This window comes from Myotis davidii, unplaced genomic scaffold (assembly GCF_000327345.1).
Source record: "Myotis davidii unplaced genomic scaffold, ASM32734v1 scaffold391, whole genome shotgun sequence".
NCBI lineage: Eukaryota > Metazoa > Chordata > Mammalia > Chiroptera > Vespertilionidae > Myotis > Myotis davidii.
The window spans coordinates 454,893-463,575 of NW_006284336.1; positions in this window are offsets into that span (position 1 = coordinate 454,893).

Below are 8,683 nucleotides of genomic sequence, written 5' to 3' on the forward strand. Positions count from 1 at the left end.
CAGCTGCCTCCTGCACATCTCCCACTGGGGATGTGCCCGCAACCCAGGTACATGCCCCTGACCGGAATCGAACCCGGGACCTTTCAGTCCGCAGGCCGACGCTCTATCCACTGAGCCAAACCGGTTTCGGTCATAGATGGCCATTTTAAACTTATTGATTCATCATATGATTTGAGTCAAAACTACTCTCTGTGCCCTTAACATTGATACGATGAATGTTTATCCTTTTGGAAAAGGTATAGGGAATCAGTTTAGAACATTTTTAAAACAAATGCTAACATTAAATTTATCCTTTCATCTAAATTATCAAGTTACATAATTAACCAAAGGACTTGTATGCATGCATATAAGCCTAACCAATGGACACAAACAACCGGGGGGTGAGGGCATGAGTGGGGGGTTGGGGGGCGTAATGGGGGGATAAGGACACATATGTAATACCTTAATCAATAAAGAAATTTTAAAAAGTTACATAATCACATTTCCTCAAGGATTAGTGATGTTGACCATCTTTTTTTTTACCTGTCTATTGACCATATCTATGCCCTTTTTGGAGAAATGTCTATTCATGACCTCTGCCCATTGTTTTTAAATCAGATTTTTTTTTTTATGTTAAGTTGAATGAGTTCCTTGTTTATTTTGGATGTTAACCCCTTATTTGATGTATCATTGGTAAATATCTTCTCCCTTGCAACAGGCTGTTTTCATTTTCTTACTGGTTTCCTTTGCTTTGCAAAAACTTTTTTTTTAAAATATATTTTATTGAGGTTTTACAGAGAGGAAAGCAGAGAGATAGAGAGAAACATCGATGAGAGAGAAACATCGACCAGCTGCCTCCTGCACACTCCCCACTGGGGATGTGCCCACAACCAAGGTACATGCCCCTGACCGGAATCGAACCCGGGACCTTTCAGTCCGCAGGCCGACACTCCATCCGCTGAGCCAAACTGGTTTCGGCTGCAAAAACTTTTTAGTTTGATGGAATGCCATTTGTTTTTCTTTTGTTTCCCTTTCCCACGGATGGATATATATCTAAGAGAGATGTCAAAGAGTTTACTGCTTATGTTTTCTTCTAGGAGTTTTATAGTTTCAAGTCTTAAATTTAAGTAATTTTTAATTTATTTTTGTATATGGTGCAGGAAATTGGGTTAGTTTCTTTTTTGCATGTGTTTGTCCAGTTTTCCAAACACCATTTATTGAAGAGACTGTCTTTACCCCATTGTATATTCTTATCTCCGTTGTCATATGTTAATTAGGTGTGGGTTTATTTCTGGGCTCTCTATTTGGTTTCATTGATATATTTCTGTTTTATGTCAGTACCATGCTGTTGTTGAATACTACAGCCTTGTAGGATAGTATAGTTTGATATCAGATAGTGTGATACCTCCAACTTTGTTTTTAAGATTGCTTTGGCAATTTGGGATCTTTTGTGGTTCCATATAATTTTAGGATTATTCTAGTTCTGTGAAAACTTCTATTGGCATTTGATAGGGATTGCATTGAATCTGTAGATAGCTTTAAGTTGTATGGACATTTTAACAATGTTACTAATCCTATCCACGAGCATGATATAGCCATCCATTTATTTGTATTTTCTTTAATTTCTTTATTTAATGTATTATTGTTTTCCAAGGACAGGTCTTTTACCTCCTTAGATAAATGTACTCCTAGATATTTGATTTTTTAAAAATATATATATTTTATTGGTTTTATACAGAGAGAAAGGGAGAGAGTAGAGAGTTAGAAACATTGATGAGAGAGAAACATCAATTTAGCTGCCTCCTGCACACTCCCCACTGGGTATGTGCCCACAACCAAGGTATATGCCCTTGACCGGAATTGAACCTGGGACCCTTCAGTCCGCAGGCCGACGCTCTATCCACTGAGCCAAACCAGTTAGGGCTATTTGATTCTTTCTGATGCAATCTTAAATGGGATTGTTTTCTTAATTTCTCTTTTTGATAATTATTGTTATTGGTGTATAAAAATGCAATCAATTTCTGAATATTAATTTTGCATCCTCCTACTTTACTGAATTTGCTTATTGTAATAACTTGTGGTGGAATATTTAGGGTCTTCTTTATATGGAATCATTCATCTTCAGGTAATGACAGTTTTACTTGTTCTTTTCTAATTTGGATGCCTTCTAATTTTTTCCTTGTGTGATTGCTGTGGGTAGGATTTTCAATATTGTGTCGAATAAAAGTGAAAGTGGCTATCCTTATTTTACTCCTGATCCTAAGGAAAACACTTTTAGCTTTCCAGCATTGAGTGTGATGTTACCTGTGGGTTTTTCATATATGGCCTTTATTATGTTGAATATGTTCCCTCTATTCCCACTTTGCTGAGAGTTCTTATTGTAAATTGGCGTTGGATTTTGTCAAATAATTTCTCTGCATTTATTGATATGATCATATGATTTTTATCTTTCATTTTATTTAAATGGTGTATCACTTTAATTCATTTGCTGATACTGAAACAAACTTGCATCCTGAGAATAAATTCTACTTGATCATGGTGTATGATCTTTTTAATGTATTGGTGAATTCAGTTTGCTAATATTTTGTTGAGCATTTTTTCATCCATGTTCATCAGGGATTATTAGCGTATAATTTCTTATATATTTTTATTGACTTTAGAGAGAGGAAGGGAGGATAGAGAGATGGAAATATCGATGAGAGAGACATTGATTGGCTGCCTCCTACATGGCCTCTACTAGGGATTGAGCCAGCAAGCCAGGCATGTGCCCTGACTGGGAATCAAACCTGGGGAACTCTTGGTTCATGGGTTGATGCTCAACCACTAAGCAACACTGGCTGAGCTTTAATTTTCTTTTTTTGGTGGTGTGTTGGTATTGAGACCAGGTTAATATTGGCCTTGAAAAATGAGTTTGGAGCTTTTCTTCTCTTTAATTTTTTTTGGAAAAGTTTCAGAAGTATTGGTATGAATTCTATTTGAATGTTTGGTTCTAGGATTTTGTTTGCTGGGAGATTTTTTGTTTGTTTGTTTTACTGATTTGATTTTGTTAGTAGTTATTGGTCTGTTCACATTTTGTGATTCTTTGATTCAGTTGTGGCAGCTGGTATGTTTCTAGAAGTTTGTCCATTTCATCCAGGTTGTCCAATTAGCATATAATTGTTTGTCGTATTTTCTTAAAATCCTTTGTATTCAGTTGTCACTACTTCCCTTTCATTTCCGATTTTATTTGGGACCTCTCTTTTTTTGAGGGATCTGGATAAAATTTATCAATTTTATCTTTTACAAAAAATACAACTCTTGGTTTCATTGATCTTTTCTATTGTCTTTTTTAGATTCTATTTTCACTCTGATCTTTATTATTTCCTTTTTTCTACTCACTTTTGGCATTGTTCTTCTTTTTCTAGTTCCTTTGGGCATAAATTTAGATTAAGATTTTTCTTGTGTCTTTTACTTTAGTGTGGCCAAAAAAGCATCAGTTTAGCATTTCTTCTCTATATTATAAAGATGTTTCTTTTGTCTTCCATAGTATGAAAGCTGAAGTTACTATTTTTATTCAGTTGAGTCAGCCAATGCATTTTTGGCAATTTGTAAGGAAGTTACAGTTGGCTTGATTCTTAAAAATGATTAATTTACCTCTTGGCACTTAATGACTAGGCAGGAAACAGGACAGGAGCCTTCATTCTGCCTTCACTCTGGATCTCAGAAGCAAAACTGTTTTTTGTTTTTTTTTTTTAAATTTAAGTTCTTTATTGCTTAACGTATTACATAAGTCTCCTTTTCCCCCCACTGACCTTTCCCTGGCCACCCCCAACCCCCAGCACATTCCCTGACCACCACCGCCCCCTCCCCAGTCTATGTCCATTGGTCATGCTCATATGCATGCATACAAGACCTTTGGTTGATCTCTTACTCCCAATCCTTCTGAAACTTTCACCTTTCCTTCTGACGCCCCCTCCCAGTCTATGTCCATTGGTCATACTCATATGCATGCATACAAGTCCTTTGGTTGATCTCTTACTCCCAATCCTTCTGAAACTTTTACCAATCCTTCTGAAACTCATACCAATCCTTCTGAAACTTTTCCAAAAAAAAAAAAAAAATTAAAGAGAAGAAAAGCTCCAAACTCATTTTTCAAGGCCAATATTAACCTGGTCTCAATACCAACAACACCCCCCATCTTCCCTCATAGGTTGGACAGTGTATTTGATCTATGACTCTGGTTCTGTTTTTGTTCATCAGTTTATGTTGTTCATTATATTCCACAAATAAGCACAACTGTTTTCATGCACTGTTGGTTTACACACACACACACACACACACACACACACACACACACACGCACAGAAGATCCTGGGAGAAATTTGCCAAAAGACACTTTCTGAGGGTAATTTCACCATTTTTTTATTGCATGCTTTTCCCTTAAAAGCCACACACAAAAACCCCCACACAGTACACTAGCTCTTGCATATAGATGCTTGACTGAGAGAAATGGCCAATTGCCTCCATACTGCTGATCCCCTGGCCACCAAACCCTGCTGTAGGCTATCGACGTTCTTGAGAATGAGAAGAATCTGAGAGAAAGATGACCAGGGAACTGGTCCCTGCTGGTGAGTCCTCCTCTTGACTCATTATTTATCTCCCCAAGAGTTTCCCAGGTGAAACTTACGTGCAGGGGATGAGAATAGGCCAAGGCTCCTTTAATATTAGCTGAGTTTGTCCCAGAACACCTCAGAGCTGCACCAGAAGGGGTGGTGCCGAGGGAGCGCCTTTGCCTACACAAGGAGGGGTGATTCAAGCTTTTCTTTATTTGCCCTCAACCATTGGTTTCAAAAGTAGCTGTTCATTGAGAACCTTGAATGCCTTTTAAAATATACATTCCCAGGTCCTAACCCAGGCTTAATTAATTAAATTTCTGAAATGAGGCCTGGGGAGATTTGTCAAGTATTCTTGTGATTGTGATGTCACTGGTTATTTAGACTATTGTCCTGAGACTTACTCTAGATCAGTGGTTCTCAACCTTGGCTACACATTAGAATCACCTGGGAATCTTTTTAAAATCCTGATTTCTGGGCCTCATCCAAGGAAATTCTGTTTCTTTGTTACTAATGTTGTGGCCCCACCCCATAACAAAGAAACAATTTCTGGAGGATGAGGCCCAGAAATCAGGATTTTAAAAAGATTCCCAGGTGACTCTAATGTGCAGCCAAGGTTGAGAACCACTGCTCTAGATCCAACCTGCATCCAAAAGGGGGCGGGGCAGGGAAGAGAGGACCCTCTTTCCCAGAACAGGGACTACCCAGCTGCGGAGCATATGGAGCGGAAGTGCAGGAACAGCAGGGCTGGCCAGGCCTCCATCTGAGAGTGGCTGCCTATCCTTCCTGTGCGCCAGTAGCATAAAAGAGAGAACGGAGGGGGTTGGAGAGAAACCTGTCTGGGCCTTGTCTTTAGCAGGAGTAGCCCCTGGCCCTGGGTTCACCTTCAAAGCCCATCTCCTCAAGGGCTCTGATTGTTAATTTATTTCAGCAAAAATGCCACGGTTCGTACTGCACACCAGTGTTAGAAAGTCTATTAGCCATGGGGATACAGGACTAAGGAGTACCAAGTGCTCGTTTAGAGTAGAGTTCTCCAACATGTGGTTTGGCGTTGTGGCCCAGCACTAGGGAATTTCAGAAGATCTCCTGACCTGTGTGGGGCAGAGGCAGCCTAAGTGGGGAGCCCAAGGCAATGTAGGGACGAAGAGAAGAGAGCTAGAAGGAAACAGAGGGGTTTGGGGAGAAATGGCCTACAGGGTTTCCTTTTCCTAGGCATTGGCACCTCTTTTGCACCCCAATTAGGACGCTGGAAACACTCCTTGAATCTCATCTGTTAATTAAATGAGCCAACATTTATATAAATTACCTTTTGTTATCCAGCGAACTGACTATGAACTTAACTATGACTCTCACTAAACACATTTCAGGAAAACACTTAGAAATACCTTGCAAGTATCTCTTCATAATATTCAAACCGGATGGTGGTTGTGCATGGATAAGGCAATTTGCCATTACTTTGCAGAAACTAACAAATAACTAGACATTCAGGAAAACATATTCTGGATATTGCTCCTGATGGCTTCTCTGTACACAAAAATGTATTGAACAAGAGTCACTAATATCATTATTTTCAGTGTCTAACTATCAGCAAAGGTGCAGTTAATGGATATAATTTGCCTTTTCTATGAACATATATAAATTGGGATCCAAGATAAAAATAGTCTTATGGACAGAAAATTTCATCTTTATCCTAAGTTTAGAAGTGCTAAATGGAATATTCCTGAGGAACTATGGCCAGATCATTTATTAACTCTGTAAATTAATTATAGTGACATTTTATTTTTAATTAAAATTAACAAATGTTAATATTTATTGGGCTTACTTTTATAGCTACTTTCTATTTATGGCAAATAATATGATTTTTCCCAGTAAAGGAGTTATTAAAAGTTTATTTTTTAAAGAATATTTTATTAGATTACTTTTTCTACTTAAATAAATTAGAAATTTGTGTTTACAGGGAAACTCAAGATGATCGTAAAAGATGATAGCAGTTAAAGAATCACTTCTCCCTGTGGTCCTCCCTGGAGGAGGAAGACAGAATGACCTAGACCAGTGGTCGGCAAACTGTGGCTCGCATGCCACATGTGGCTCTTTGGCCCCTTGAGTGTGGCTCTTCCAAAAAATACCATGTGCAGGTGCGTACATACAGTGCGATTGAAACTTCGTGGCCCGTGCTGCAGTTTGCCGACCGCTGACCTAGACCCAGGGTGACTGATGAAGAGTTACTGAGGTGAAGATCGTCAGCAGCAGAGGAAGCCACACAGGCGTTCCAGGACTCAAGGTCTTCTGGGAAAGATGAGGTAAGGCAGACAAAACATGAAATGCAAATCCAGAAGGCCCTCGAATAGCACCATTTCATTCCACATCGTTTTGTTATAACATTGACAAGATGCTGTCAGAACTTAACTCTCATTTGTATCATTTAGCCTATAAAAATCGGTTTCATTGTATGTCGTTTCATTTAATGTCACAGAACCTATTGGTGACATTAAGTGAGGATTTACGGTATGTACTTTTCATTCCTAAAATAAACCCACATACAACGTAAGTAAATGGCTTTTTCACATTGCATTTAGTAGTAATGGGTTCCATGCTGTTAATTCCCTAAACGATTTTTTTGCCTGGTACACGCTGCTGTGAGATCATCCTTCCCTCCAGTCGGCATATAGAATCCACAGCAAAGGCACAGTTCTTCACTCTCTCTTGCTTGCTCTCCCTTTCTCCTAATGGACTTGACGTTGTAGGCTCCGGACTCAGATTCTGTTGTGCAGGAAACATTTTTACCCAAGAGATAAGCAGTTATTAGAGGATAAAGACAGTTATGCAACTAGTCTTTAAGTACCCTTTATTGAAAAGACAGGCTAGGTGGGAATTTATTACCTCCTATTCCCAATTCCCCACCTTATAGCATCCCACCTCTGCCCATAATTCATTGTTAAATCATTTATTACCAGATTCTCTTCACATGCAGAGTTCTAAGGCCTACGTGTCCTTTTTGTTTTGTCTTTCTCAGGGTAATGCAGCACAGTAACAAGAGAATAATCTTTTAAGTCCAATGGACCTGGGTTTGAATCCTGACCCATTACTTGATGACCATGTGCCCTGAGGCCAAATCTCTGAACCCTGAGTTCTCATCTGTGGTGGGAAGATAGCACTATCTTCCTAACTAGGCTGTTGTGAGGATAAATGAGGCAACAGATATGCAGGGCTTGTTAGCACAGTACCTGGCACCTGCTAAACACTAATATGTGGTTACTTTTATTAGTGATACTTTATTACCAAAAGGTATAAAGATACTTTCTCTTTTCTGCCATTTATACCATTTTTCATTCTTAACCACATTTATTTTATTATATGTGCCAATTAGCAATAATTCATATGAAAACCTTCTTAAATATTTTTAGTTATACATGCATAAATTATATATATATATATATATATATATATATATATGTGTGTGTGTGTGTGTATATATATAGTCTATTTTTTTTCTTTCTATGTATGCAGGGAAAAAACTTTTTATTCAGGTCAGTTGGATTCACTTTGCCCAGAGAGTTTTTATTCTCCTCTGGTCTGATGATTCAAAATTTGAAAAGCCTGAAAAAAAATGCTTTTTAATTTTAGTTTTTTAAAAGAATTTGAATGTTTATTAGGATAGGAAATTGATGCTTACACGCAGATTTGGTATAGTATTCAATAAAAAGGATTATATATATATAAACTTTGTAATCATGGCCTAGAATGATCCCGAGCTTGGCACAGTTATGTACAAATTTTAGAAATTTATAGGCAGGGGATTGTGGAGTACTAAATTTTGGTCGAATAAATTCACTGCAACGAAACGGGCAGGGCCCACCCTTTAGAATTAGATTTTATAAACGAAACTCTAGGTCTTTGATTTGTTTCTTTGTCTTGAGAATGTTTCTTTTGAGGTTGATATCACAGCTCTGGGCTTCATCTCCAATGACAGCCCATTGCTTTTCCCTTAGGCTCTGGTCTGAGGAAGACCAGTCAAGGGAATATATGCAGTTTCTTTATACTTTCTGGGTTTTTATTCTTCTTTCATCTTTCAAGAATTGTTTATTATTTTTCAATTTCAGTTGACATACAAT